The sequence below is a fragment of the Hibiscus syriacus genome, unplaced genomic scaffold, assembly GCF_006381635.1.
Source record: "Hibiscus syriacus cultivar Baekdansim isolate YM2019G1 unplaced genomic scaffold, ASM638163v2 tig00116964_pilon, whole genome shotgun sequence".
Taxonomy (NCBI): domain Eukaryota; kingdom Viridiplantae; phylum Streptophyta; class Magnoliopsida; order Malvales; family Malvaceae; genus Hibiscus; species Hibiscus syriacus.
In genome coordinates this window covers 8,405-35,225 of record NW_024063489.1, presented here as the reverse complement: position 1 = coordinate 35,225, position 26,821 = coordinate 8,405, and the positions used below count along the sequence as shown (strand labels likewise).

The following is a 26,821-nucleotide window of genomic DNA, read 5'->3' as shown; positions in this document are numbered from 1 at the left end:
AATTGGGTAATTGATACTTACCAAAATAAAGAACCCATAAACAATTGTCGGAGAAATAATCTGGATCGGAGGTGCTACAAAATTTCGATTAACCAAACAAAACTATAACCAAAAATTAAACAACAAACTCATGTCGATCCCTAGGTAGAGAGATATATTCTTTTCTTGTAAGACATGTTTAAATTTTATTCAGGATTACATTAGAATACTAAAAATATATTAAATAATTATAAAAAAGAATTATGAAATAGAATATTGATGATTTACATGATCATATGTATTTTTAGGTTTAAATGTATTTGATATTTGAATCAAGTAAAATTTCTTAAATTGATATCTTAAAAAAATATATTTAAGTTGATATTCAAATTAAATATTTTCTTATAAGTTGAGTAATTAAAAAATATATCTAAATTATATGAACTTCAATTAATCCATTAATTTTTAAAATTTTAAAGTTTTTTACGAACACATGATAATATTATCTTTGATATATTATAATTATATATTGTCGATCGTAAAAAGATAGAAATTAATAAAAGTACTGAAACAATGAATGAAATGAAAATTTAGATATCAACTTAAAAATAAAAAAATTATTGAGGTATAAACTTAAAAGAAAGTGTCTAATTCGAGAATTAAAGTACAAATAAAATTATTTTAGATATCAACTTGAAGGAAAATATCTAATTCAGTGCCAAATGTATACTTAAACAAATATAAAACATAAAATAGAATAAAAGAAAATTATTTCAAAACTTTTCCTAGATAACATAAAATTAAGCTATTTCCTCATCTTGAAATCCAAAAAAATGCTTGAAACTAGCAAATGGCGAAAAGACGAATTAAACTCGCACCATTTGGTCTAATCTACGGTTGAATTGCTTCTGAACACATAGCGCATGTAGTCGAGGTCCTTAAATTGGCGAAAGTGCAGACATCACAAGTCCAAGGACAGGTCATTCTGCAAGCGGTAACCAAGTTGTCAAAGTAATTTCTAGTCACACCAGTAAGCAAGGTAAGCTTTTCGCGGAACTCTATAATTCCATTACGGACGCTTTTGTTCGAGGAAGGGCCTCAGCTCCTTTTCTGCACAATCATGAAGCCTCTCCAAGCCAGACTCAGCCTGACCTTGCAAGTACTCAACAAGTCCTTTGGCCTGGCATTCATCCGGTAAGTAGAATCCGTTGCATAGGTCCAACCAAGTACCCTCCTACATTCGATTATCTGCTGCCAGGTCTCTGTTATAAAACTGATTTCAGCCGCAGTTTTCACTTGAATACTACGGACAATCTCAATCTGTTCTGATTGCACATTTTGCAAGTCATCAGCGGCCTTTAAATGGACTTCTTATTGGTCGCCCAGCGTTCAAAGTAATGGGCATATTTCATCATGTATTTCTTGGCCTTCTCTCTTTTTTCCTCCTTGGGACTACCAGTGAAACTATTACAGACGCCATGGTTTTTCCAATCTCAAGGCAGAGCCAGCAAAATTCGAAGCAGCAAGGCCCTACACGTCATATGCGAACAACCCATGTTTTTCTCAATCGGCCTTTTGCATTTGGGACAAGGCTTGGTAAAAGCTAGTATGTAATTCACATTCTCAGACTCCGAGCTGTTCTTCAACATCCATTTGACACAGTTCACAGTCCACAGGACGATGAGCTTCTCAGTACAATCCAGCAAAAGGATGAGAGCAAAGGCAAGAAACATCAAAATTTTCACATTCACCGACAAACTCAACAGCGTTTTCACATCCTGGACCAGGACACCACTTGATCTCCTCGTTTGATTCAATATATGACATAACAAAATAACCAGAATACTTCTTCTTCTCTTGCTCGGACGCAAATAGACCCACCATGTCTTCATCCACACAGCGTGACAAGATGGGTGGGGACACTTTAACAATATACTTCCAGGGCCATCAGCAATGGCTATTTTAATGTAGGAACTCCAGCAATCACTGGAATAAAGATGTCCACAAGATGTGGACTTCAACCCATCACAAGGGTAGTATTCAAAGCAGATTCACATAGAATACTGCCGCCTGATCAGATAAGTCGATCAATGGTTTAACAAACAAGCCTGCTTTTCAAGGGCTAGTTTTTCATCAACAAACCATGCGTCACAACATTACTAAACTCCAATATAGTGAAGGAGAGATACCTGCCTTGATTTTCGATAGAGAGGATAGAGGAGACTTCAGCGATTTATCATTATCTGCTGACGTATATCTATCTCACTTAGAACACTGTAATTTGGAAGATCATCAGTTTCATCAACCTCGGGTACAATGTCAGAATCACCATCGCCGTGATCAATCATCATCGCGGCTGTCGTTGCCTTGGAGTGGATGCAAGTCATCATCTGTGTCGTCGTGGTAGAAATAATCGTCATACGAATCGTCAACATCATAATCAGCCATCGACAAAATAAATCTAACCCCTAGAAGAAACTGGGAAACCTGGGATATTACGACTGGAGGGGGGGGATCCTTTAGCTGAAAACCCCTCTGTTTTCCGTGTTTGGAAATCGAATCGTATAAAAATCAAAATCCTATGGTAAACAGAATGATCAAAGAGGTTTATTTGTTTATCGGTAATAAATCTCAGGGGAAGCGATTTTAATTTTTAATTTTATATATAGACGATAAACCTTAGAAATCTTCTCCTTCTCACTTAAGTGATTGACATTGACGCAACTCTAGTGAACTAAGGAAAGAATAATACGGAATCCTGTGAGCCATCTACTTATGCTCAAGCCTCAGACCCATTAATAAGAAACCAAAACGAAAAATAAAAATAAAACTAAAAAACGGTTTAGATATGTTGTTTAGTTGAATTAAACTTGAGTAGATATCCACCTACAAATCAGATAAACATAAATTTAATTTTAAAATTATGTATCAATATCTAATTTATTGATGACATATAGAATTATACTTGACGAGCACATCAAATATTAACATTAGAGAATTGTACTTATTTTACCAAATCTTTAAATGTATATAAAATTTAACTAATTTAAATGTACAGGTGCAGAGAGATTGGAATTTAATGGTTTCAACTCAAACAATGAAAGGCGGTCCCTAACTTGCAATGCTTCTTCCCTCTTTACGATCCAAAGATGTCTTTAAGAAAGAAAACAATGGTGGACTTTTGTACGATAAATTAAATATCATGTAAGCAGGGCCGGCTCTGAGCATAGGAGGGGGCGACCCTCTAGGAGCCTATTTTTTAAAATATTTTAAGTTTAATAATTAAAAAATATTTTTAAATATTTTTTTTTTAAATACTCGAAAATATGTAATTCAGTAGACCTCAATAATTAATATAATTTTTATTTAAAAAACTCGAAAATTTGATAATCTAATGGGTCCTATTTTGATGATTGGGAGGGAATCAAGTGTGGACTTCTACTTGTCTTTTTGTCATATCGTCCTGACCTATGGCCCTTAAAATGTCAGGACTGGGCCTGCATGTAAGACTAGGTGCAGGGATTTTGGTTTATCCGTTAAACAACAGTGTTTGGATGTATTGTTTCCAAAATCTTAAGTTGTGTTTGGTTCACGGAATGTAAGATTACCACTGGGAATAAAAGATTATCAGGGAATAAGATTACTGGAAATGTTGTATTTTGTGTTTGGTTGGTTTAGCAGGAATGTAAAATTACCGTTTTTGGTGAATAAAAAATAATTGGAATGTATATTTAACCAAATTGTTCTTATTATATATTTGTTTTTTAACAAATTAAATTCTACTATAATATTACTATAAGATATTTATATATTTTATTTAAAAAATTTAAATTCATAAAATTTATATAATTTTTTATAAAATTAAAAATATAAAAAAGTTTAATGAAAGGATAAAATTTTATTTTAACCTCTGAACTTCATATAAAATTTTAATTAAACTTTTTTTATAAATCTAAAATAGTTTAAAGATAAATTTATAATTTAACCTTCGTAAAAGTTTTATTATTCAATGATAGAAAATGATATTTTTGAGAAAAAAAATTAAGCACATTTTAGTCCAAAACGCGGTAATCCAACAACACCTAAGGGAAGGGATAATGACATTCCCAATAATATACCAAAAAAATCCACTGTTGGTAATAAAATATTACTGGAAATGAGATTATCGGCCAACCAAACGGAAAAATATAGATTTCATTCCCCCGGTAATCCCATATTCCCCGAACCAAACACGCCCTTACATCAGTTTTTGACTCCAATGGATATCTTCGTCTCAGTCCCTTTCCCTTGACAAACAAAACACAAATCATTCTGAAGCGTACAAACTTTTTTAAGAAAGAAACTAGATAGGTAAATGCAATCCACGACCATTCAGGTGATGGCATGTACCAACCATGTTAACATGTTTTGCTTGCATGTAATCCCACGAAAGATGAAACAGAACAGGACTCTTCAATCCAACCATTGGGAGATTTGAATTTAGTAAAGAATAAAATTGCATAAACGGGTGCAAAACTGAAGCAGACAAACAAACCATTTACACTGAACATGATACAACATCAGCTTTTATCCGATAATGAATGAATATAATGGGTAATTTGAAATAAATTGAAATATCAGTTTTTGGGGGGCGGGGAGGGTTGTCTATTATAATACAACAGTAATAAATAATAATAAGAGCAAGCTAATACGGCTCCCTACTCCAAATTGAAAATACAAGACGATTATACAGAGGCCAAAATCTCTCCCTTTACATGGAAGCAAGAAGGTCTCTCATTTCACTAACCGATGGGATAGTTTCAGTGGGGTAAATTTTGGCAACAAGTTGGGCAAAGCTATCATACTTGTCCAGAAACTCTTTCTGTCAAATTTCCAAGAAATAAAACTAGTAAGAAACCAGCAATATATCACTAAACCACTCAATTTCCCATCTTCCTTCACCCTCACAACCCACCCGGGATTGGTTCACAATGCAATTTCATTAGCCACTTTGTAAAATACTTTGGTAAAGAAACTGAAGCCTCAATCAGTTTCAGAAATAGAAGTTAGCTTACCTTGCACTTGTCCACAAAGATGGTAACAGTTCCTCGGACGTTAAGTTCTTTTGCAGCTTCTTATACATAGCTGCAATGGATTTGTCAACCTGTAATAGACAAGAATCAAGATATAAATTCCACATTTGAAACCAAAGGACAACGCGTTCCAAAAGTTTATTAACTCACCCCAGATAAACTGGATTTTAACATCTTCCGTAGATCCATTTTAGACAACCCAAGCTGAAAAGGTATCTGAGATTCGTGAAGGACAAAATTAGCCAAACCATTCATTGTTAACAATCGGCAAACGTCTGGAGATGACTATTGCCACTAATTTCATTATAGGGAAAAAAGTTTATTCCAATTTCTCACGGGATTCTGGATATGTATAAAAAACGGTGTTGGATTGCACATTATGATTTGTTCAGTAAATTTAGTTAAAAGTGGGACAGATGCGCTCTAGAGAATCTATCTGATGAAACTCTGCATAAATTAAGAATCCGGCAAAGTAAAACCATTAGCTCTGCTAACCTCTTCTGCTGAAATTGTAAACATTAAATCCTCGATCTTTCGAGCAAACTGGAAAAGTCGTTCAAATTGCTGCAAAGAGAAAACAATTGAAAAGACAGAGTCATTGCCCAACAATAACGAGTGAAGCAACTAAAAACGCCACCAAGGTAGATTACTTACATAGAATATTATCATGCCGATATGACGTGTACATGCTTGTTCATATGCTTCACTTGCTTGATGATAAAATTTGGCTAATGTAGGCACAACATTGGCCAGGTCATACAGGCTGTAAAGAGTGCATGGAAAGTACAAAAAGAATTGGCCTCAAGATACAAGAGAAATATTATATCCACAGCCATAGGAAAAAGAACATGCAAACCTATTCTGAAATGCTGCATAATTTTCTAAAAGAAATATATCAGCGTATCTTGGATCCGTTTGTGCAAGTTTTTCAAGAGTAGCGAACATAACGCTAACCTGCCAAACAAAATTTGCAATGTCAATATTCTCAGTAATGTAGACATAGATACTCATAGGCCTGTAAACGAACCGAACGTTCAGCTAACCGTTCGTGAACGTTTGGCGGGAAGTTTGTTTATTTATTAAACAAACGGACAAACAATATTTTGTGTTCGTTTAATTAAATGAACGAACATTAACAAAGGACTCGTTCGTTCATTTACGTTCATGAACATTCGGTAATATGTTCGTTCATTTATATTCGTTTATGTTTGTCCGTTTATGTGCGTTCATTTATGTTCGTTTATGTGCGTTCATTTATGTTTAGCCTAATCTCTCTAGACTCATTTAAAATATTAAAGCCCAATAAATTTTAATCTGATACCCATAAATATTTTAAAATTCAATTAATTTTAAATACAAATAAAAAAAGCTCAAAAATCTAGTAGAAAACCAGCATAATCAGAGTATTTTCAGATGGTATGGTATACGCTCTATGCAGCCAAAAGCTGAAATTTCTTCGATCTTTTGTTCTTGTTTTTATAGTTCTAACTTAACTGGATCTCGTCTTTCAAAAGAGAGGGTCAAGGTTTGATTTTGGACAAGTGTAAAAACATGAGTGAGAAAGTTAGAGAGAGAGTGAGCGTTTTTTCGAAAGGAAGTGCTTCTTCAGGCAAATCAGTGCCTGGAGGAGTTTCGTGGGTTGCTTTCGTTGATAACCTTAGTAGGAGAGTGCCTAGAAGTGTTTTATGGGAACGCTTTAGTTATCATGGTAAAGTGATTAAGGTGTTTATTCCGTTCGTTAATAGAAGACCCAATTATAAGGATTGAACGTTTGCTTTTGTGCACTTTGCAAGCAAAGAGGATTTGCTCAAGGCAAAGGAAAGGATGAATATTGTCTTGGTTGATGGGAGGAGAATAACGGTGTCAGTTGCGAAATACCAGAAGAATAGTGTTTCGAGGAGCTCAAAGCGGAATACCGTGGTGGAATCTAGAGGTTCAGGTGCAGAGGTGGCGTTAGGGAAAAGACCAATATCCACAGTTGATAATGGTGGGAAGAAGGGGCTGCTGAACAAGTTATGATGGTAGGTCTTATAAGGATTCGGTAGTGGGAGCGAAAAAAGCTGAAAGCCAGAAAATGGGCAGCTATGGTATTTCGAGGGAGGTGAAGAAGTATTTGGATGTTTTCATTCCAATGGAAGAAAGGACTTGGCTGAGATCGTCCTTAACAGGTATCTGCAAGGCGATCTTTGAAGTTGATTTTGTGCAGAAAGCTCTAAGAACCGAGGGAATTAATGTCAAGGTGGTAAGATGGGGCTATGCTAAAAACGCTTGCTTAATAGTCTTCAGGACAGTGGAGGAGAAAGTTGCTTTGATGGAAGAGAAGTGGGAGGCATTGTCCTTCTGGTTCGAAAGGTTGGAGCCCATTATGGATGAGAAGTGTGTCCCGTTACCTTTCTGTGCAGTGTCCATGATTGGTGTTCCTTTAAATTGCTGGTCAGTCTCTTTCTTCACAAGCTTAGCTTCGAAATGGGGCAAGTTAGTTAAGATTCAGGAGCAAACAGTTCAAAGAGCGGATTGTAGAGTGGCTCATTTGTTAATGAGAGTTGAAAGTCCATTTGATATACCTCCACAGGTTACCATTACTACTTATGGCAGATCGTTTACTATTAAAATTAAGGTGGAGGGAGTTGAAGATTTTTTTCCTGTGTTGGATGATGTGGTGGAAGAGGTCGGAACAGTGGTTCCTTCGGAGAACTCATCGGATTGGGCCAAGGGTTGATGTCGAAGGTCAGGATGGGCTGCTGGGCAAGCATATGATTTCAGATTCTCTGATCAGAGTTGCAGCATGGGTCAGGGATTCTCCACATGGGGGGGCTCGCTTGTCAATTGAGTAGTGGCAGGAAATGTTGACTTTAATAATTTAGGGACCGATAATCAATGTTCTGAGGAGACAGTATTAGGTGCTGTTCCAGGTCAGCAGGAAATGTTGGGGGATTTTATTGATGGGAGAGAAAGGGAGTTGAGCATGGGGGTTGATACCTTGGAACCTGAAAATGCTGACAGGTTAGAGTTTATTGGGCCTGATCAGGAAAGTCCAATGTCAAATACAAATGGTAATAAGCCTGCTAAGTCAGTTAAAGGGGGGTGTGCTGATCAGGATGATTTACGGGTGAAGGAGTGGGGAGATTTACAGCAGGCAGTTCTGGAGGAGGCAGAAATAGAAAATGTTTCAATGCAGAAAGAATCCAGTGGTCCTCACTCAGGGGCTCTGCTTAGCAGGAGGTGTTCTTCTTCCCCTCCAAAAATTCGTAGACGCCCAAATTATGCTGCTACCACTTTCTGCGATAGAGTATACAGCAGGTCAAGAAAGAAGAGTCATAGAAGTGCATCGAAGAAGGGAATTTCTGTTGTTGATTTTTTGATTGATAATGAGGATTTGGACTTAACTTGGCAGGTTAGCAATATGTTAGGCGTTAATTTTAAGGGGGGGAAGTCGGCATTTGCTGAGAAGTTTTCGGAGTTATATCCGAGTGGGTGTGAGGAGGGTAGGATTTAATCCTACCTTTCTGCTTGAGGTGATTTCTTTTTAGTAATGGTAGGTGTATCTTGTGTCACTTGGAATGTTAGGGGTTTAGGAAGGAAGGAAAGGTTAGGGCAGTAAAGAAGGTGGTATTTAGTAAGAAACATTCGCTTCTTTTTCTGCAAGAAACGAAATTGGAGTCGGTTATTCTTTCTTTGAGAAGGAAGTTGGGGGGGAAGTACCTTGGTGGCTTTGCTGAGTCCCCGGCAGAGGGAACTTCAGGAGGAATTCTGTCGTTATGGGATGAGAATTGGTTTGTTCCTCAGTTGTTGAAGATTTCTCCCAGGTTTGTAGCTTCGAAAGGTGTAATCAAGGAGAGTCAAGATGAATGTTGTTTTGTCAATGTGTATGGGCCTTCGGTAGATGCGGATAAAGAGGCGTTTTTTGAGGAATTACTCTGTTTTATTTCAACAGTGGACTGTCCACTTTGTGTAGCTGGAGATTTCAATGCTCATTTGTCTCAAGATGAGAAAATAGGAAAGTCTATGACTGTTTTTTCAAACAGGTTGTTCAGGGACTTTCTGTTTCAAGCAAAATTATTGGATTTACCTTTGGTTGGAGGGAGATTCACTGGGGTAACAACAGGGAAGATCCTACGTTAGTGAGACTGGATAGGTTTCTAGTTTCGAACGATTTCTTCGTCTTTTCCCGGACATTGTACAGTTTCTTTTACCAAAATCTATTTCAGATCATAATGCGGTGGCGTTGGAATCCAGGAAGTTAAATTGGGGTCCGAAACCTTTTAAATTGTTCAATTACATCATGGAGGAGGGTTTTGTTGAAGCTGTTGAAAGGAAAATTTCAGATTTGAAGAGCAGGAAGAAGCCGAGCATTGAAGTGCTTCTTAGAGATAGAAAAGAAGAGATCAAAAGATGGTCTGATGAAAGCAGATTGCAATTACCAAAATTGATTGACAGCAAGGAGAGGTTAATTTCAAACCTAGAAGCACAAATTCAACTAAGGAATCCAATGGTTTCGATGGTAGATATTTCAAAACAAAAAAGCGATTTATGGATATTGTACAGAAAAGAACTAATTTGGTTCCAAAAATCAAGGGCGAGTTGGATCCAGGATGGAGATCGGAATTCGAGGTATTTTCACCAATGTGCTTCAAATAGAGGGACGATCAATGCTCTAAATACTCTGGATGTGAGAGGAAATGTGATTGAGGATCCTAAAATGATAAAATCGAGCATTTTCGATTTCTTCAAGGAGGCTTACAACTCCAAGCCGACGGTTGAGGTGGAGAAGCTTGAGCTGAATTTTAACAAGCTATCGGAGGATCAAGTTACACTTTTAGAAAGGAATTTCTCTGAGGAGGAAATTTGGGAGGCTATTCAATCTTCGGATAGCAACAAAGCTCCGGGTCAGGATGGGTTGAATATGGGCTTTTTCAAGAAATTTTGGCAGATTTTGAAAGGAGATATTCAAAAGTTTTTCAGAGATTTCTATGAGGGGAAAAAGTTCGGGAAAGGTGTGAACCATTCATTCATTACTCTAATTCCTAAGAAGACAAATCCGGTTGATATTGAAGACTATAGACCAATTAGTTTGGTAGGGGGACTTTACAAAATTTTGCCTAAAGTTTTGTCAAGAAGGTTAAGAATGTGCATAGGAGAGTTGATTGGTCATTCCCAATTTGCTTTTATCCCGGGTAGACAGATTTGTGATTGCTCCTTAATTGCTAATGAAGCCATTGATTTTTGGAGGAGGAAAGGAAGGGAAGGTATCGTGTTTAAAGTGGACTTTAAGAGAGCGTATGATACCGTGGACTGGGATATTTTAATCCAAATTATGGAGTGTATGGGGTTCGGTCAAAGATGGAAGTCTTGGATTCTAAAATGTTTAAATACAACTTCAATTTCAGTTCTTGTTAATGGCTCTCCCACAGAAAGTTTTAAAGTTTCGAGGGGGCTAAGGCAAGGATGTTCTCTATCCCCTTTGCTGTTTAATTTTGTGGGGGAATTTCTGAATCTTCTGCTTTCTAAAGCAGTAGAGTTGGGGTTGTTCGAAGGTTTTCAGATAGGTCACGATAATTCTTCAGTAATGCTATCTCACCTACAATTTGCCGATGACTTGATAATTTTCTGCAAAGCCTCTAAAAGTCAATTGGAAAATCTGAAGAGGGTCTTGATTGTTTCGAGTTATGTACAGGGCTAAAGCTGAATCTGTTGAAGAGCAGGATTTTCAGTATTAATTTACAAGAATCAGTTGTTGGGGATTGGGCTACCTCTATAGGATGTTTTCGAGGCTCCTTTCCAACGGAGTATTTGGGGTTACCCTTGGGAGCTAGGAGGAATTCAATTCACCTTTGGGAGCCGATTGTGAATAAGTTCTACAAGAAACTTGCAGGCTGGAAATCAGGTTATTTATCCATTGCAGGAAGGGCTGTTTTGATAAAATCAGTCCTGAATGCTCTTCCAAATTACTATATGTCGCTTTTCAAAATGCCAGTGGTTGTTCGGAAAAAATTGGAATCTTTAATGTCTAATTTCTTGTGGGGTTCATCGGCAGAGAAGAAAAGGATCCACTGGGTTAATTGGTCTACTGTTTGCAAAAATAAAGAATTTGGAGGATTGGGTATTGCAGATCTTGACCTTCGGAATAGGGCTCTCATGGGCAAATGGGTTTGGAAGTTTGGTAATGAGAAGGATTCTTGGTGGAAGGCTACGATCTGTTCTAAGTATAATGTTGATAGGAGGTCAATTGTTCTAGATGCTAATTTGCCTTCCAATACGTCGTGGATGTGGGAAGGCATATTAAAAAACTATCGGTTGAATGACTCTTTTGGGATATGTTTTCAAAATAACCTAGTGCTTCAAGTGGGAAAAGGAGATTCAATAAGGTTTTGGCATGACTCTTGGGCTAGTAACCATCCCTTGAAGACACAATTTTCAAGAATATTTGCTCTGTCGGTTAATAAGGATGGGGTTGTGGCTGATTTTGGGTGTGTTTGTAATGGGGAGTGGGATGTTCAACTGAGGAAAGATTTATTGGACAGGGAATTTGATCAATGGTTGCAAATGATGGTACTGTTGGATAATTTTCGTCCTTGTTTGACAGGAGAAGATTACTTTGCTTGGAAAGGAAATAGGGATGGCGTGTTTTCGGTAAAGTCTTCTAACAAAATTTTTTCAAGATTATCTGAGCCAGATGTCGCCTGGTCGGAGATTGTGTGGAAGGGGTTAGTTCCACCTAAAGTGGAGGTTTTTCTGTGGCAAATTATTCATCAGAAGTTGGCTGTTAAATCTGTTTTACTGAGCAGAGGTGTCAAAGGTATCGAGAATCCATATTGTGTGTTTTGTGGAGTGGAACCTGAGTTTGTGAGCCACTTATTCTTTTCTTGTGACATGGTCTGGGATATTTGGGTAAAATTCTTACGGTTGTGGAATGTCTGTTCAATACTACCCAATAATCCTAAAGGGTTCTTGCTTTCTTGGGTGGAATTGAGACCTAACTCGGATATTTGGAATTTTCTACCGGGAGCAGTTTTGTGGACTGTCTGGATTTGCAGGAATCAGATTGTGTTTCAGAATGGCAAGATGGATAAAGCTAATCTATTCTTTTTGTGAGGTATAGGGTGGCATCTTGGTTCTTGGCTAAATACAAGAATATATCTATCCAAGTTGACAGCCTTATGGGTGATTTAACCTTAGCGGATGTGCATCGTTCCCCTACTAAGTTGCGGTTGCCGAAAATGAAGTGGCGTCCTCCTTCGGGTCATTTTAAGATGAATGTTGATGGGGTTGTTACGTTTGATTGGAGAAGAAGCGGTATTGGAGGTGTTCTTAAGGATGCTCATAATAAGCAGTTAGTTTCATTCTCGAGAGCTACAGGTCCGTGCACTCCGATTATGGCTGAGATTTCTGCGATTAAAGTACCTGAGAGAATGGGAGAGAGAAAAGTAGAGAGAGAAAAGTTAAAAGGGAAAATAGTTTCCGACGAGGTCTGGAAGGCTTTTGTCGATAATCTTAGTAGGAGAGTTTCTCGGAGGGAGCTTAGGGATATCTTTTCGTCCCATGGGATGGTGGAGAGAGTTTTCATCCCGAAAGAAACCAAAATTCCAAAATACAGATTTTCCACTTTCGCTTTTGTTCAGTTTGAGAGGGAATCTAGTTTGAAGAGGGCAATCGAGATGTTAAATGGTTCACTGATAGATGGGAGAAGGATTTCTGTTGGAGTTGCTAAATACAATGATGCTCGTCCAAGGATTGTGGCAAAAGAGAGTCCAGGTAAGTTGGTTCCAGATTTGTTCACAGCAGGACCTCCCAAGCTGAAAGAGGTAGATTTATCCGGTAGGAATGTTAGAGATGATAGAACGTACAGAGATGCTTTACTTACTGAGGTTACGAGGGTGAATGCATTGGAGTATAGGGAGAAATGTTCTGAAGGGAGCCATAGGGAGAAAACCAAGAAGAATGTATTGGAAATGTATATCCCAACTGAGGGTCGGAGTTGGGTCAGAAGATCTTTAACGGGGATTATTAAGCTCTCTCTTGATTTTAAGTCAGTTTATGAGTTTTTCCTCAGTAACGGTTATGAAGTTCAGATTGCTGGTTGGGGTTATGCCCGTAACTCCTGTGCTATCATATTCAAATCTCAAGAGGAGATGTCGGAGGCATGGACAAAGAAGAGAGGTGTTATAGGCTTCTGGTTTGACAGGTTGGCCCCTTTACTGAATGAAGAAGGAGTGCCAATGGCTTTCTGCCAGCTCGAGTTATCTGGGGTGCCTCTGTTATGCTGGGATGAAACTTTTTTGGTACAAGTTGCTGGGAGATGGGGGAATAACGTAGAAATTCATGAGTCCACAAAGAACAGGGACGATCTCACGTCTGCTAGAATTCTTATGAGAGTTGCTAGTCCTTTTGATGTTCCCGATTTTATTACTCTCGGCTCCTATGGTAGATCGTATAGAGTCTCCATTAAAGTTGCATCAGCTAGTGAAGATTCAGATCATTTTTTCAAATGTTCTCCGACGACCGGAACATTTGGGAAACAGTTTAGAGAGACAGGGTCTGAGGAAGGCGATTATAGAGGGAAGTCAGATTATGAGGAAAGCTCAGTCAAATCAGCTGAGACGTTCAGACAAAAGGTTGACTTGTGGATTGAAAAGGGCATGGCTTTTGGTTCAGAAGGTACTGATGGTGAAAAACAACATCTTCCAAGACTTACTAAACATGGGAAAAATATTAATGAAGGAGTGTCAGATGGTCAGAACCTTGGGAATATCAGAGGTGACTTTGCAGGTCTGGGTATTAGACTTTCAAAAAGTTCGGCTGATGGGCCAGAAGCCCAATCTGAGGACTTTGAACTGGGTGGTATGGAGGCTTCTAAAATAATTCCTTTTGGGCCAGTGTATACAATTAATAAATTTGGTAAATTGGTCCAGAATAGGGGAACTGCAGAAGCAAGCTGTGTAAGAAAACATATAAGGGGTTCAGCTCTATTCCAGGTTCGCCCGGCAGTGCGGATCGGGAGGGTAATAACACTAACTCTAAGCTGACAGCTCCTAGTTCAGAATTATCAAAGAGCGTATCAAGGGGCAGAACGAGGGGGGTGCGCAGGAGTTCCCTTTCTACAAAAAGTGAGCCTCTTCAGAGAAGGGAAATGGCTAGCTTTAGAAGAGTCTACAGAAGATGTAAGGAGAGGAATTACTGGTACGGGAAGGATCAAAAAGAAAATAATGCTACAGAGGATGTGATAGGCCTAAAGAAGGCTAATGAACAGGACCATATGACGGTTCTCCAGATTACTACAACATCAGAGTCTAATTTACGGGGCAGTGAGGTTCCAAATTCAGTGGATAAAGCTGGGGCCAGGAGTTTGGTTGGAGAGTCCGAAGGTGGTGTTGAAGGAAAACATTTGTCTATCTACAATTCTGACCCTTATAAGAGAAGGGCAAAAAGAGTTCTGGTTAGAGAAGCTTTGGAACATGTCAATATTTATACAGCATCTTCTTCAGGTTTCTCGGAAATCTTGGATGAAGCAGTAGCTACATGGCAAGTTAGTCAGATTCTGGGGGTTTCCTTTACACAGGGGAAGGAAGCTTTCTTGGATAAAATCATTGAGCTAGAGAAAGGTTTGAAGGAGGCAAACTAAGTTGCCATTTTGGGGAAACTAGATTATTCATCAGTTTTTATGAAGGATAAACTAGCTATAATGTCATGGAATGTCAGGGGGTTGGGAAAAAGAGAGAAACAAAGAGCAGTTCAAAGATTAGTCTCCAACTATCATCCTTCTTTTCTTTGGTTACAAGAAACTAAAACAGAGAACATCCATAGGTTTTTTGAGAAGAAGGGGATTGAATATTTTTCAGGGGGTTATTGAATCTCCAGCTACTGGCTCTACAGGGGGGTTATTATTTTGTTGGGATGATAATGTGTTTGAAATGGAAAATCACAGTATTAACAGAAGATTCATTGCGGTTATAGGGAAGTTCAGGTTTAATCAGTTCAGAAGTATTCTCATTAATGTTTATGGACCCTCAGTGGATGTAGAAAAGAAAGTTTTTTTGAAGAACTGAGCGTGTTCATTACTGGACAGGAGCTACCGGTTTGTGTTGGAGGAGACTTTAATGTCTACTTGTGTGAGGATGAGAAGGTGGGCAGAGCTCAGAACATACTTTCAATGAGGATTTTCACTCAGTTTATTCAGTCAACAGGTCTAATTAATCTGCCTATGAATGGGGGAAGGTTCACTTGGTGCAATAACCAAGATGATCCGACTTTTGTTAGGTTGGACAGGTTTTTGGTGGACGGACAATTCTTGGATGGTTTTCCCGAGGTAATTCAGTCACTTATTCCTAAGTCTATTTCCGACCATAATGCTATTCTTTTACAAGATGGCGGAGTTGATTGGGGGAAAAAACCTTTCAGACTATATAATTATTTGATGGAGGAAGAAGGTTTTGAGGAAATGGTCTGTCACACTATAGCAGATTGCAAGAAGGATGGGAGGAAAGCTGGAATCCTAAGTGTTTTGAAGAAGTCTAAGGTAGCCATTAAGAATTGGACAGGGCAGAAAAATCAATTTCTGGGAGCCTCTATCTCAGATTTGGAAAGGAGAATTCACAAGTTAGAGGAGGACGTTCAGATGTTGCAGGACAGTTCGGTTCAAAGGAAAATCGAGGAGTTACGTAATTGTAGATCAGAGTTGTGGAAATTTCTGAGAATTGAGGAACAAATTTGGTTTCAAAATTCCAGAAAGAAGTGGATTAACGATGGGGACCGAAACACTAGATTCTTCCATACTTGCGCTTCAGTGAGAAGAAAACGGAATGCGTTGAATGCTTTGTTAATTGACGGGAATATTACTCATGATCCAGCAGTAATTAAGGCCACTGTTAAAGAGCACTTTTTTAATATTTTCAATAATCGGTCTACTTTGGATGTGGAAGACATTGGGTTGACGTTTCCTAGAATTTCCATGGATCAAAACATTTTTTTGGAGAAGGCATTTTCGGAGGAGGAGGTTTGGGAGACTTTAAAGTCTTGTGATAGTAATAAGGCTCCGGGGCCAGACGGATTGAACTTGGGATTTTTTAAGAAGTTTTGGTCTGAACTTAAAGGTAACATCATGCAATTTTTTCACAGATTCCACAGGGGGAAAAATTGGGAACATGGTATTAACCACACCTTTATTACCCTTATTCCTAAGGGTTCTAATATTGGAAGTTTAGATGATTATAGACCGATCAGTCTAGTAGGAGGTGTATACAAGATTCTTTCCAAGTGTCTGTCAAGGAGGATTAGAAGCTGTATGGGAGAGATCATCAGCCAATCACAATTTGCTTTTATACCCGGTCGGCAAATTTTGGATTGCTCTCTCATTGCTAACGAGGGCATTGATTATTGGAGGAAGAAAGGGCTGAAGGGTTGTGTTTTTAAAGTAGATTTCAAAAAGGCTTATGACACGGTTGATTGGCCTATCTTATTCAAGGTGATGGAAAAGATGGGATTTGGTTCGACTTGGATTAGTTGGATCAGGAAATGTGTCTCTACTGCCTCCATTTCAGTGTTAGTCAATGGGTCTCCAACCGAGGAATTTTCGATGGCCAAGGGACTAAGACAGGGGTGTTCACTTTCACCTTTGTTATTCAATCTAGTAGGGGAGTTGTTGAATTTATTAATACTGAGGGCTGTTTCTGAAGGACTATTTTCTGGTTTGACAGTTGGTAAGGAGGAAGGGTCTTTCAAGCTCACACATTTACAGTTTGCTGATGATTTAATTATCTTCTGTGGAGCTTCGAAAACACAGATAATGAATGTGAAGAGGGTACTCAGAGTTTTTGAGGTTATGTCAGGGCTCCAACTAAATTTAAAGAAAAGCAGTTTGTTTGGGATTAACATATCCCAAGAGGAGGTTCAGACCTGGGCAGCCTCTATTGGTTGTTCGGTGGGGAGTTTCCCCTCTAATTACCTAGGTCTCCCATTAGGGGCAACTAAGAATGCATCGGCTATTTGGGAACCAGTGGTGCAGAATTTTCATACTAAATTAGCGGGTTGGAAGGCTGCTACACTTTCATTAGCAGGGAGACTGGTTTTGATCAAATCGGTTCTGTCCTCACTGCCTACATATTTCTTGTCTATGTTCAAGATTCCAGTTTCGATCCTTAAGACTCTAAATTCGATCATGTCTAATTTTTTATGGGGAGGGGGAGGGGGAAATGGTTCAAAGAAGATTCACTGGGTTAAATGGGATGATGTATGTAAACCTAAGAACGAGGGTGGTCTGGGAGTCCGGAATCTGACTAGTATGAATAGAGCATTGCTAGGGAAATGGTGTTGGAGATTTGCAAATGAGAGACACTCTGTTTGGAGGAATTTTATCTGTAGCAAATACAACATTGATTCTTCAAGGTTACTGTTTGACAGCAAGGTTCCTACTCAATCTTCGTGGCTTTGGAGATCGGTGGTTAACAATTATTATAAACAAGACTCCTTTGGCTCTAAGTTTCGAAGTTTGTGTAGTTTTTATGTTGGAAATGGTAAGCTTATTCGTTTTGGCAAGATAATTGGGCTGCAGATTATCCGCTTCAGCTTCTTTTTCCTAGATTGTTTTCGGTTTCTTCTAATAGATCTGGTAAACTTTGTGAGTTTGGGGAATTCTTTCCTTCTGGCTGGGTTTGGGACGTTCAAATTAGAAGAAATTTAAATGATTGGGAGGTTGAACAATGGTGTAACTTGATGAGCTTTATCTCTCCTTATTCTTTGTCTAAGGATTCCAGTGATATTTTACTTTGGAAAGGCAATGGGGATGGTGTTTATTCAGTCAGTTCTTGTATTAAAAGGTGTGCTTTTGGATCAGACGATGGTCGCTTCTGGAATAACATTATTTGGAGAGGTTTGGTACCCCCTAGAGTTGAATCTTTAATGTGGCAGGTTGTGCTTGGCAAGCTAGCTGTTAAATCCGAACTGATCAAAAGAGGGGTTCAAGGTATCGAAGATGATTTATGCCCTCTTTGTAAGTTGGTTGAGGAAACTTCCATGCACTTATTCTTTACATGCTCGGTTGCATGGGCTTTGTGGTACAAGTTCTATAATTTTTGGAGATTTAGTTCTGTGCTTCCTGCTGATGCAAAAACCTTTCTTACCGCTTGGGATGAGTTGAATTCAAATTCTTCTATTTGGGCTTTCATTCCTGGGGCTATCATTTGGACCATTTGGAAGGCCAGGAATTTTATTGTCTTTGAAAAGGGAAAACTTGACCAGTTAGAGTTATTTTTCTTATCACGGGTTAGATTGGCTTCTTGGTTTCTAGCTAAGCACAGGGACGGTTCTATTCATAAGGATTCCTTGATTATGGATCCTTCATTAGCAGATTCCTACTCGCCCTACAGCTCTATGAAGTCTTACTCACTCCCTTGGGGACCTCCCCTTCAGGTTTTTTAAAATTGAATGTGGACGCAGCCGTTAGTAGTGACTGGAAGAAATCGGGTATTGGAGGTATTTGGAGGGATCATTCAGGTTCAGTCCTAGGATCTTTTCATGAGCCAGCTGGTCCGGGACCTCCGACTGTGATTGAACTTAAAGCTATTCAGAGGGGTATTTCATTATATGCTTCTGCTCAAGGGAGGGTCAAAGATAGGCTGATTGTTGAGAGTGATAGCAGAGTTGCAGTAGACTGGATAAACAATGTTAATTCATGCCCAGGTGTTTATGCTTTCGTTGTTAGGGACATTGTGGACAATCTTAGAGCTTTGGGGGGGGTTATAAATTGGGTTGCTAGGTCAGCTAATATGGACGCCGATGCTTTAGCAAAGGCTGGAATAGGCTAATTTTTATGTTGTTTGCTGTTTCAGTTTAGCTGTTGATTCCTGTTCGGGTGGGGTTTTTGTAATGTTGTAAGGGTTATTTCGAGGAGAGTTATCGAGGTTGTACTCTTATTTTCTTTAATGAAAACTAAGGTGCTCTTTTCCTCCTTCCAATGATTAAGGAGCTCTCAAGATCCATTAATCATGAAGGAGGTTTTTAATGAGGCCTTCTAATCTTATCAAAAAAAAGCAGGGTTAGAATTGTTTTTTGATTCAGTTTGGAGGGATACGGGGATTCTGATTTTGGAAAGTGATTCATCTCTGGCTCTGAAATGGATCAACAACCCGGATCAATGCCCGGTTCTCTATGTTGATTTGATCAGAGAAATCCAGAAAACTGTTATGCAATTTAGTGTTCTGACTAGGCATATTAGCAGATGTTCTAATGGGGAAGCTGACTGTTTAGCTAAATCTGGAATAGGTTAATGAGTATTGAGGTTGTGGTTTTGTGGGTTTGGGTTACTGGGTTGTTGTAATGAAGGTCTTTGTATTGTGTGTTTTGTTTCGGTTGTAATTCTTATGTTCGGTAATAAATTATGGGCACACTTTTCCCCCTTCCAATGATTATTGTGTTTCTAAACACAATAACTAAGGAGGTTTTTAATAGGGCCTAATTCCTATAAAAAAATAGCTCAAAACAATTAAATAAAATATAATCCTAAAATTGTTAGGAAAGAAAAAAAATCTATTTTCATTTATGTTCGTTTACGTTCATTTATGTTCATTTATTGTGTTCGTTTCCATTCGTTCATTTGTGTTCGTTTACGTTCGTTTATTGTATTCGTTTATGTTCGTTTAGATCCATTCGTTTATGTTCGTTCATTTGTGTTTGTTTATCATTTAAATGAACGAACATGAACGAACACGAACAAGCTACATTCCTTAACGAACGAACACGAACAAGAAATTTTTCGTTCGTTTATGTTCGTGTTTGTTCATTTGTTCGGTTAAAGTTAAATGAACAAACAGGAACATAGCCCCGTTCATGTTTGTTCAGTTCGTTTACAGGCCTAGATCACACTCAAAAGACAATGACGAGGAGGGGAGATGGATGTACATGCTTAAGTCTTATCATGATGCTAAAGGCTACAATATTGTCCATCAAGAGCTCAATTAACCACACTATTCAACTAACCCAAAATAACAAGGATATCAAGTTGAAAACAAGACTTACAAATTTGGTGTATGCTTGATCAACCAAGTCCCGTGATTGTCCCTGAATGTACTGTTCCATGCGGGTAGCTAGAGTTGCAAAGCTGTGCATAAGTGCATATAAACTGTTTAAAACAACTGAAGTAGAACTTGGCAAACACGCAGATAATCAAGAATCACATAATAATGTTAAGCTAAGCTATTTTGGAAATAACATTTATAGCCTACTGATAATATATACTTATAAAAGAAAAAACATTTCGGACCATAAATGGGAACAGCTACTTATATTTTTCTCTTTGATCTCAAACGGTGCTGCTCAGACTCTCCATTTTATTGAAGTACCCATGTCAGACACTCATTCTATTGAAGTACCCATGTCAGACACTCATTCCTCTCCAACACATTGGATATGGGCATATGACCTCAAGGATCTTCCAAATACATGGAAAACTTAGAAAAGTTTAATCAATGACCATATCGGATACATAGCCACATCTGACATTAACACCTGAGTTTGAGTAACATAGGTCTCAAATTTGCCTTCCCTGAAATCTAATAAAGGCTATGATTCACTTTACCGAGGGATGTAAGACAAGACTCCCACTTGTCGCACATTGCGTTCATTTCTTTCAATCTGATGACAAGCCTCATCAACAAACTGCAAATGCAATTGCAGCTAAAACAGGTTAGATCCATACTAAAAGCAAAAGGTCATAAAATTTTCAGTTTCCATATAAATGTACCCGACTGAACTGCATAGAAATTTTTGATTCAAGGGCACCAAGCAGGAGACGTACAAATCCTGCTGCATCAGCTTTCTGGCCAGATAGATAGCGCTCTGTTATCCCATGCATGGATATGCAACGTAAAGGATCAATCTTGTATGCCCAATCAACTACAGCATAAAAGTCTTCCTGCAGTCCAGGGGAATTTTTTTTTAAGAAAAAAAAAAGAACAAAGAAACTGAGATTGCAAACAAGAGAGTGCCTACCGAGAAACATCATAAAGACATAATATAAACAAGGAAAACAAGTACTACGAATGTAAAAGAACACATGGCCAGCCCTAAAATAATGAGCATTACCAAAAAGCACCAAATTTGGTATGACATTCTGGTTCCAGAAAGTCAGAAGAATAAGTAGTGATAGTAAAATAATCAGCAAAAGACTGCAATACGCTTACATACTTGAATTCCATCGAGCAAATCCTGTAGTGACTCATTTAGTGATTGCAGATCAGCAGAAGTTTTACCTAGTAAAGATTTTCAACTTTTTTCAGTTTGAATTAGAGAGAGATTTATTACCACAAATTATGAAGGTCGCATGAGAAATAATTACCAGCTTTGCTATCATTGTCATCAATGTCCATAATACCCAGATCATCATCATTGGTATCATCATTATAGGATCCACCTTTACTACCGTTAGCAACTGCTCCTGGGGGAGTAAGTGCAGGAACTTCAAAGCACATGAAGTGTGCAAAGAAGGAACTCTGCAGTTTGAGCCATGAAATAATGAAGTTTCAAATAAAGACGGACTTGGGAATACATGTGACCTCTTGAACTAATAGAGCAGGGGAAAACTACCTCATCTACAAGTAAGGGAATAAAAATCGTCAGCATTTTGGCATAAGCATCAGAAACTGCAGAGGTGTCTGCACTATTCCCACTTTGACTGCCGCCTGTGGAAGCCTCCAGCCAAACAGTTGGATTTCTCGATGCTTTTGTACTAGCACGAAGCTCATTGGCAAATTCACGAGCCTAAACAGAATTCAACTATTTATCAAGCATTGTAACCGGTATTAAGTTCAAATGAGAAAAACATTTCTTTTTCTAGATAGTTGAAAATTTTATTTTGCACTCCCCACCTCTCGACGCAGAAGTAAGTTAAGGGAGCTACAATAAGCTTTCCTCAAAGGACCCAAGCAACTGTTATCAAGACTCTGAGAATGAGTAGAAACAAAAATATTAGAAAAACTGAGACAATATGTTACAGATTTTAGAGTTGATCTGCAATTTGACCTTTAAATGTTGAAGAAGGCGGGCATATGTCCTGCATTTATACCGTAAGTCAGCATGATCAGGCCTCTTCAACTGTCCCCTCTGTTCAAATCAAGCAGGTGACCAACATTTAGGAACGCTAGAGACTAAGTTAATACTTATCATAAAAAATGAATAAAATGAAGGGAAAACCTGAGAGAAATAGCTTTTGTCACTAATCATAAAATCCACCAAACTGGTAAAATAGTTTCTCAAGAACTCAGAAGCTCTCCGTACAAATGTAGCTTTTAGTTTTTCGAGTTCCGCCCTCTTATCTTTAACCTAAAATAAAGACAAAAAGGTAGGATCCAAGTTAGGTACTTCAAAATTTATAAACCCCGACCCAATGGCAATACCACGTGCTACATATGGTTTATTTGCCTAAAAACAAACTTTAAAACGGCATGAGAGAGGGGAGTCCTTACGGCTCGCATTTTTGCATAAGTGGGATCCAAGCTAGGTACTTGAAGGCCGCGTAAAGCACCAGTTAACCACTCACATGCTTCAACATTCTGAAGCATGCGAGCCTCATCAAACGAGCCTCCTGTCAGACATGCTGCATACTACAACCAATAAAAAGCATTGTCAGGGGAAATGCAGACCACATACATAGGCTGAATATAAACAAAATATAGTCATCAATGACATACCTCGGAAGGGACTCGCAATCGTTCAAGAAGCTTATCAAGTTCCTCAATGAGTGCTTTATTATTAACAGATTGCATCTCTAACTTGTTGTTCCTGGTCTCTATCTGATATATTGTGAAATGAAGTTCATACCAACACAAGAAGAGATCAGATGTTGGAAGTCAGGAATATACATAGTTTAATCTTCATAATTTAGCTTCATAACAAAATTAGCAGCAAAGTAGAAGCATATAAATGATGGAATACAGACGGCTTATACAGGTTGAAAATAGATCCTACATATTAGTAAACTGTACACAAAAGTTCCCTACCGACTCAATATCTTCTCTCATATGTCGTAATTTAACATTGAACATGCCTAACCAATCATCCATGTCGTCAACACAACTTGTTGCTTCCTCTAGCCCTAGCAAGACCTGAAAGACAAAGAAAAGAATAATTAGCTAGCTTAGTAAGTAAGAAACATATTGGTAATAGTAGTGAATAACAGCATCACCAAACTTGAACAATATTTTCATGTGAAGGAAAAAAAAAACAAAAGAATGTCCTAAACATATAAAACCATAAAAAAGCCACAAGGAAAGAGAAATAAACAAAAGTTGCTCAAGCACAGCAACATCTACATAGAAACTATTTCGTAGTAGGCAATCATAATAAGGTGCTCTCAGAGAAGAAACTGGAACTCAAGGAATAAATGGTTCACTTGAGTGTATCTCAAATGGGAGGAAACAAGACTGCATAAGATATCTGATAAGTTTGTTTGATACCAAATGCATAAGGGGGTGGCACTACACCAGAAGAGCCATAAAGGAAAGGAACAATAAAGGCTATTATTCTTATTTATATGTCCCAACATGGTTCCAGTGAGATCTGAGAATAAAAATAATGAGAACACAATTAAAAAGTAAAAATAGAAGAAATACCTCGTCTACTAAAGGTTGACTTTCCAAAATGGCATGCACATTTGCTGCTTCCAGTGCATGAAGCTCCCGCTTCAACCGTTCAGAAAATGCTTCTGCTTCACCAATGCCCATGACATACCTGTGTACCATATTATGATAAAAAAAACATTAGCATAGGATTGAGGAGCTTAAATATTTACCAAACATCATATTGTTTTTCCAATTATGCAAATGAAACGAAAGACAAAAGTGATAGAGAGAGAGAGAGAGAGAGAGATCAAGAATCATAGACTTCCCTTCAGAAAAAAAAAAGAATGGACTTTCTAGGAACTATGACCAGTACAAGAACCAACCTGTATCCTCAAACGTTTTGGCTTTAGCTGTGATCTAACCATCTCAGTAATTTGGCACATGGTACATGAATATTTTAGTTAAAAAAATGCAAATGCAACACATAGATATGGACATCTGATATTCACTGAAGAACCTTATAACAGAATAAAAGAACAACATACGTGCCCAAAAGAGCCTCCATGTCCTCTTCCTCAGCTTGCGAGACAAGTTCCTTTTCAACACTCACTTTCAAGTCACTTTCTACTACTGTAGTAGCAACGAGCCCATCTTGCAGATTCCTTTGGGTAGTTACTGAAGGTGTATTTTCCTAGATGCAATATACAGGTCAAAGACAATAAAGAAAACATAGATTCGAAAAATTATGGACACGGACATTCTTAAATTTTAGGGGAAAACATATCTGCTAGATATTCTAAACAAAATCAGACTCAACACTATGATGTTATACTGCTCAGAATGACCACCAATCCAAAAGGATCAATAAGTTAAAACATCCTTAAACTTTTGACTACTAGGCATCAACAACTAAAAGCTTATGTTACGATCTGCATAATTGCCGCTTTTCCGAGTTTCGTTAAGAATTTCTAATTTTCTTAAAACAATATTCATTATCAATTCAAGAGTCAAGAAATCGGAAAGAATAAAAGCATCAAGCTCACCTTAGCCCAAAGTGCCATTTCCACGACATCTACACCAACAACTTTGGGAAGGCAACCGAGTACATCTTTGCAGATGTTTAATATACATAATAAAAGGCGGTTCCTGCAAAAATATTTAAGAAACAATCAAAATAAGAAGATAAACATTAATTTTGGTGGAGTACCAAAAGGAAGGATCCAAAGGGGAGGGGGATGAAACAGCTAACAGCAAAAAAAGGCGATATCTTCATTCCAGAGCTATTTCAATCTACCTGTCATCAATGTTGCGCATAGTCCACTGAGGTGGAGCAACACTTTGACTTCTGAGGTTATCAAATCCCTAAAAGAAGTTCAGTTAGAAGCTGGAGAAAAAATCCCATGCAAGGAGAACAAAGAAAAGAAGTTTAAGGTACTCATATATTCTACTTCTGCTCAGTTGCTCCTTAAAATCACATAGACAAAGATCAAATAACATACAGCTTTCAAAAAAATATTCTTATTCGAATAATTAATAGAAAAAGAACAAAGGAAAGGGCTTACCAAAGTAAAAGTACATCCACTTGGATCATTAGTCACAACTTCCACCTTTGAAAGATGCTTCAGCTTGTATAACTTAGCAGGCTGCACAATTTCAAATAATGCTTATGTCAATATATGATCTTAAAAACAATAAAACTAGAATATCGACCAGTTAAGACTTAGAAACTTCATCCTTCATCAAATAGTTTCATGCCCTTTGAAATGAAACTTAACGAATTTTGTTGTAACCTTACACCAGTAATATTCTCTCCTCAGTAATGCTAAAAGTGATTGTTTAAAATATTCCATGTTTCACATGTAGAGGTAGACAAATGGCGAGCCAATGTTTATCATTATTTTCATCAATAGCAAACTTCAGTAAAAAAAAAAAAAGGAAAGACATGATCAATAAAAAGCTATATCCTTCATTCTTTATCTTATGAATTGATTTAATGTATGCAAAAGCCAATTAATCACACACCGATATCCTTTTGGTAACACAAAAACCTGATGTATGATTAAAAATAATCAACTATATTAGCATAATTAAGCCAGAGAAGCAAGCAACTGTACCGGCAAATCCTAAAAAAAGTAAATGGGCCAGCACAGCCTCAGAGGTAGAATACTATTACAGCTAAGTGCAAGCATGCAACCTCACAATGACCACCACAATCATTCCAAGTTCAGCTGTAGTAACCGACCACATAGTAACACTATTACAAGGCTTAATCAATAAAGAATGGCAAACTCATCGGATCATCTTCCTGCACGTCTTTCATAACGCACATTGTCTGAAAGATTATACAAGAGATAATTACCTCGAGAACTCCTCCTGAAGAATACTTCAAAACTCGCATAAAAGCTTCAGTTTCCTGACCTTTTTGATTTCACTGCACAAATCATAGTTCTTCGTAAGGGCAAGGAAAAAATAAACACTGCAAGAATCCAGTATCACTCCAAACAAGAATCCCCACAGCAGACGAATACGGCAACACATGCCACTTCAAATCCTAATCATATTATTTTAATTCCAAAATCCTTCCAAAAGCATAGCAAATATTCCTCGGATTTGAACTGTCCTACCAGTTTTACACAATTCTACAACCGTAATGGTTAGTTCATAATTCAGCATCGTATTTAACACAATTCTAGCATAGTCAACAAATTTCAAGTTGAAAATAAGTGGGGGGAAAAAGAACACCATACATCCTAAATTGAAGTAGAGGAAACATTATAAGTGGAAAAGCCGTACCGGAAAGAGCGAGGACTCTAGGTTTAGCCATGTTGCGGCCTAATTTGCCAGATTTGCCCCAGATCCCGCGACTTTTAGCGACGCGAATTGACATCACAATCTTCTGCTTCGTGCCTTCGATTGCGGCTTCACAAGCTCGCCTTAACTCCTCATCGTCTGCGCTCGACTTCGCCATTTCGTATTCCTTCAACTGTCTCCTCCCTTCCTCAACCGATGCTAGCTCCTCAGTTGCCGAATCTCAAAGAGAGAGAGAGAAAATGAGAGAGAAATGTGAAAATTGCTTGACTAACTCATTACCAGACACAGACCAAATAAAAGATACCAAAAAGGAGAAAAGTAATATGAGCCGGCTTATAACATAAGGACGAAAATTTGAGGAACTCGGTCAGATTTATCTGGATAAACCGGGTTCGGAATAAAGACATATAATAA

General features: G+C 38.0%; 2 pseudogenes; both read right to left on the bottom strand.

The window, feature by feature from the left end:
* Window positions 1–870: 870 nt before the first annotated feature.
* LOC120191076 lies at window positions 871–2,330 on the bottom strand (annotated as a pseudogene).
* A 2,167-nt stretch (window positions 2,331–4,497) lies between these two features.
* LOC120191031 lies at window positions 4,498–26,710 on the bottom strand (annotated as a pseudogene).
* Window positions 26,711–26,821: the final 111 nt, after the last annotated feature.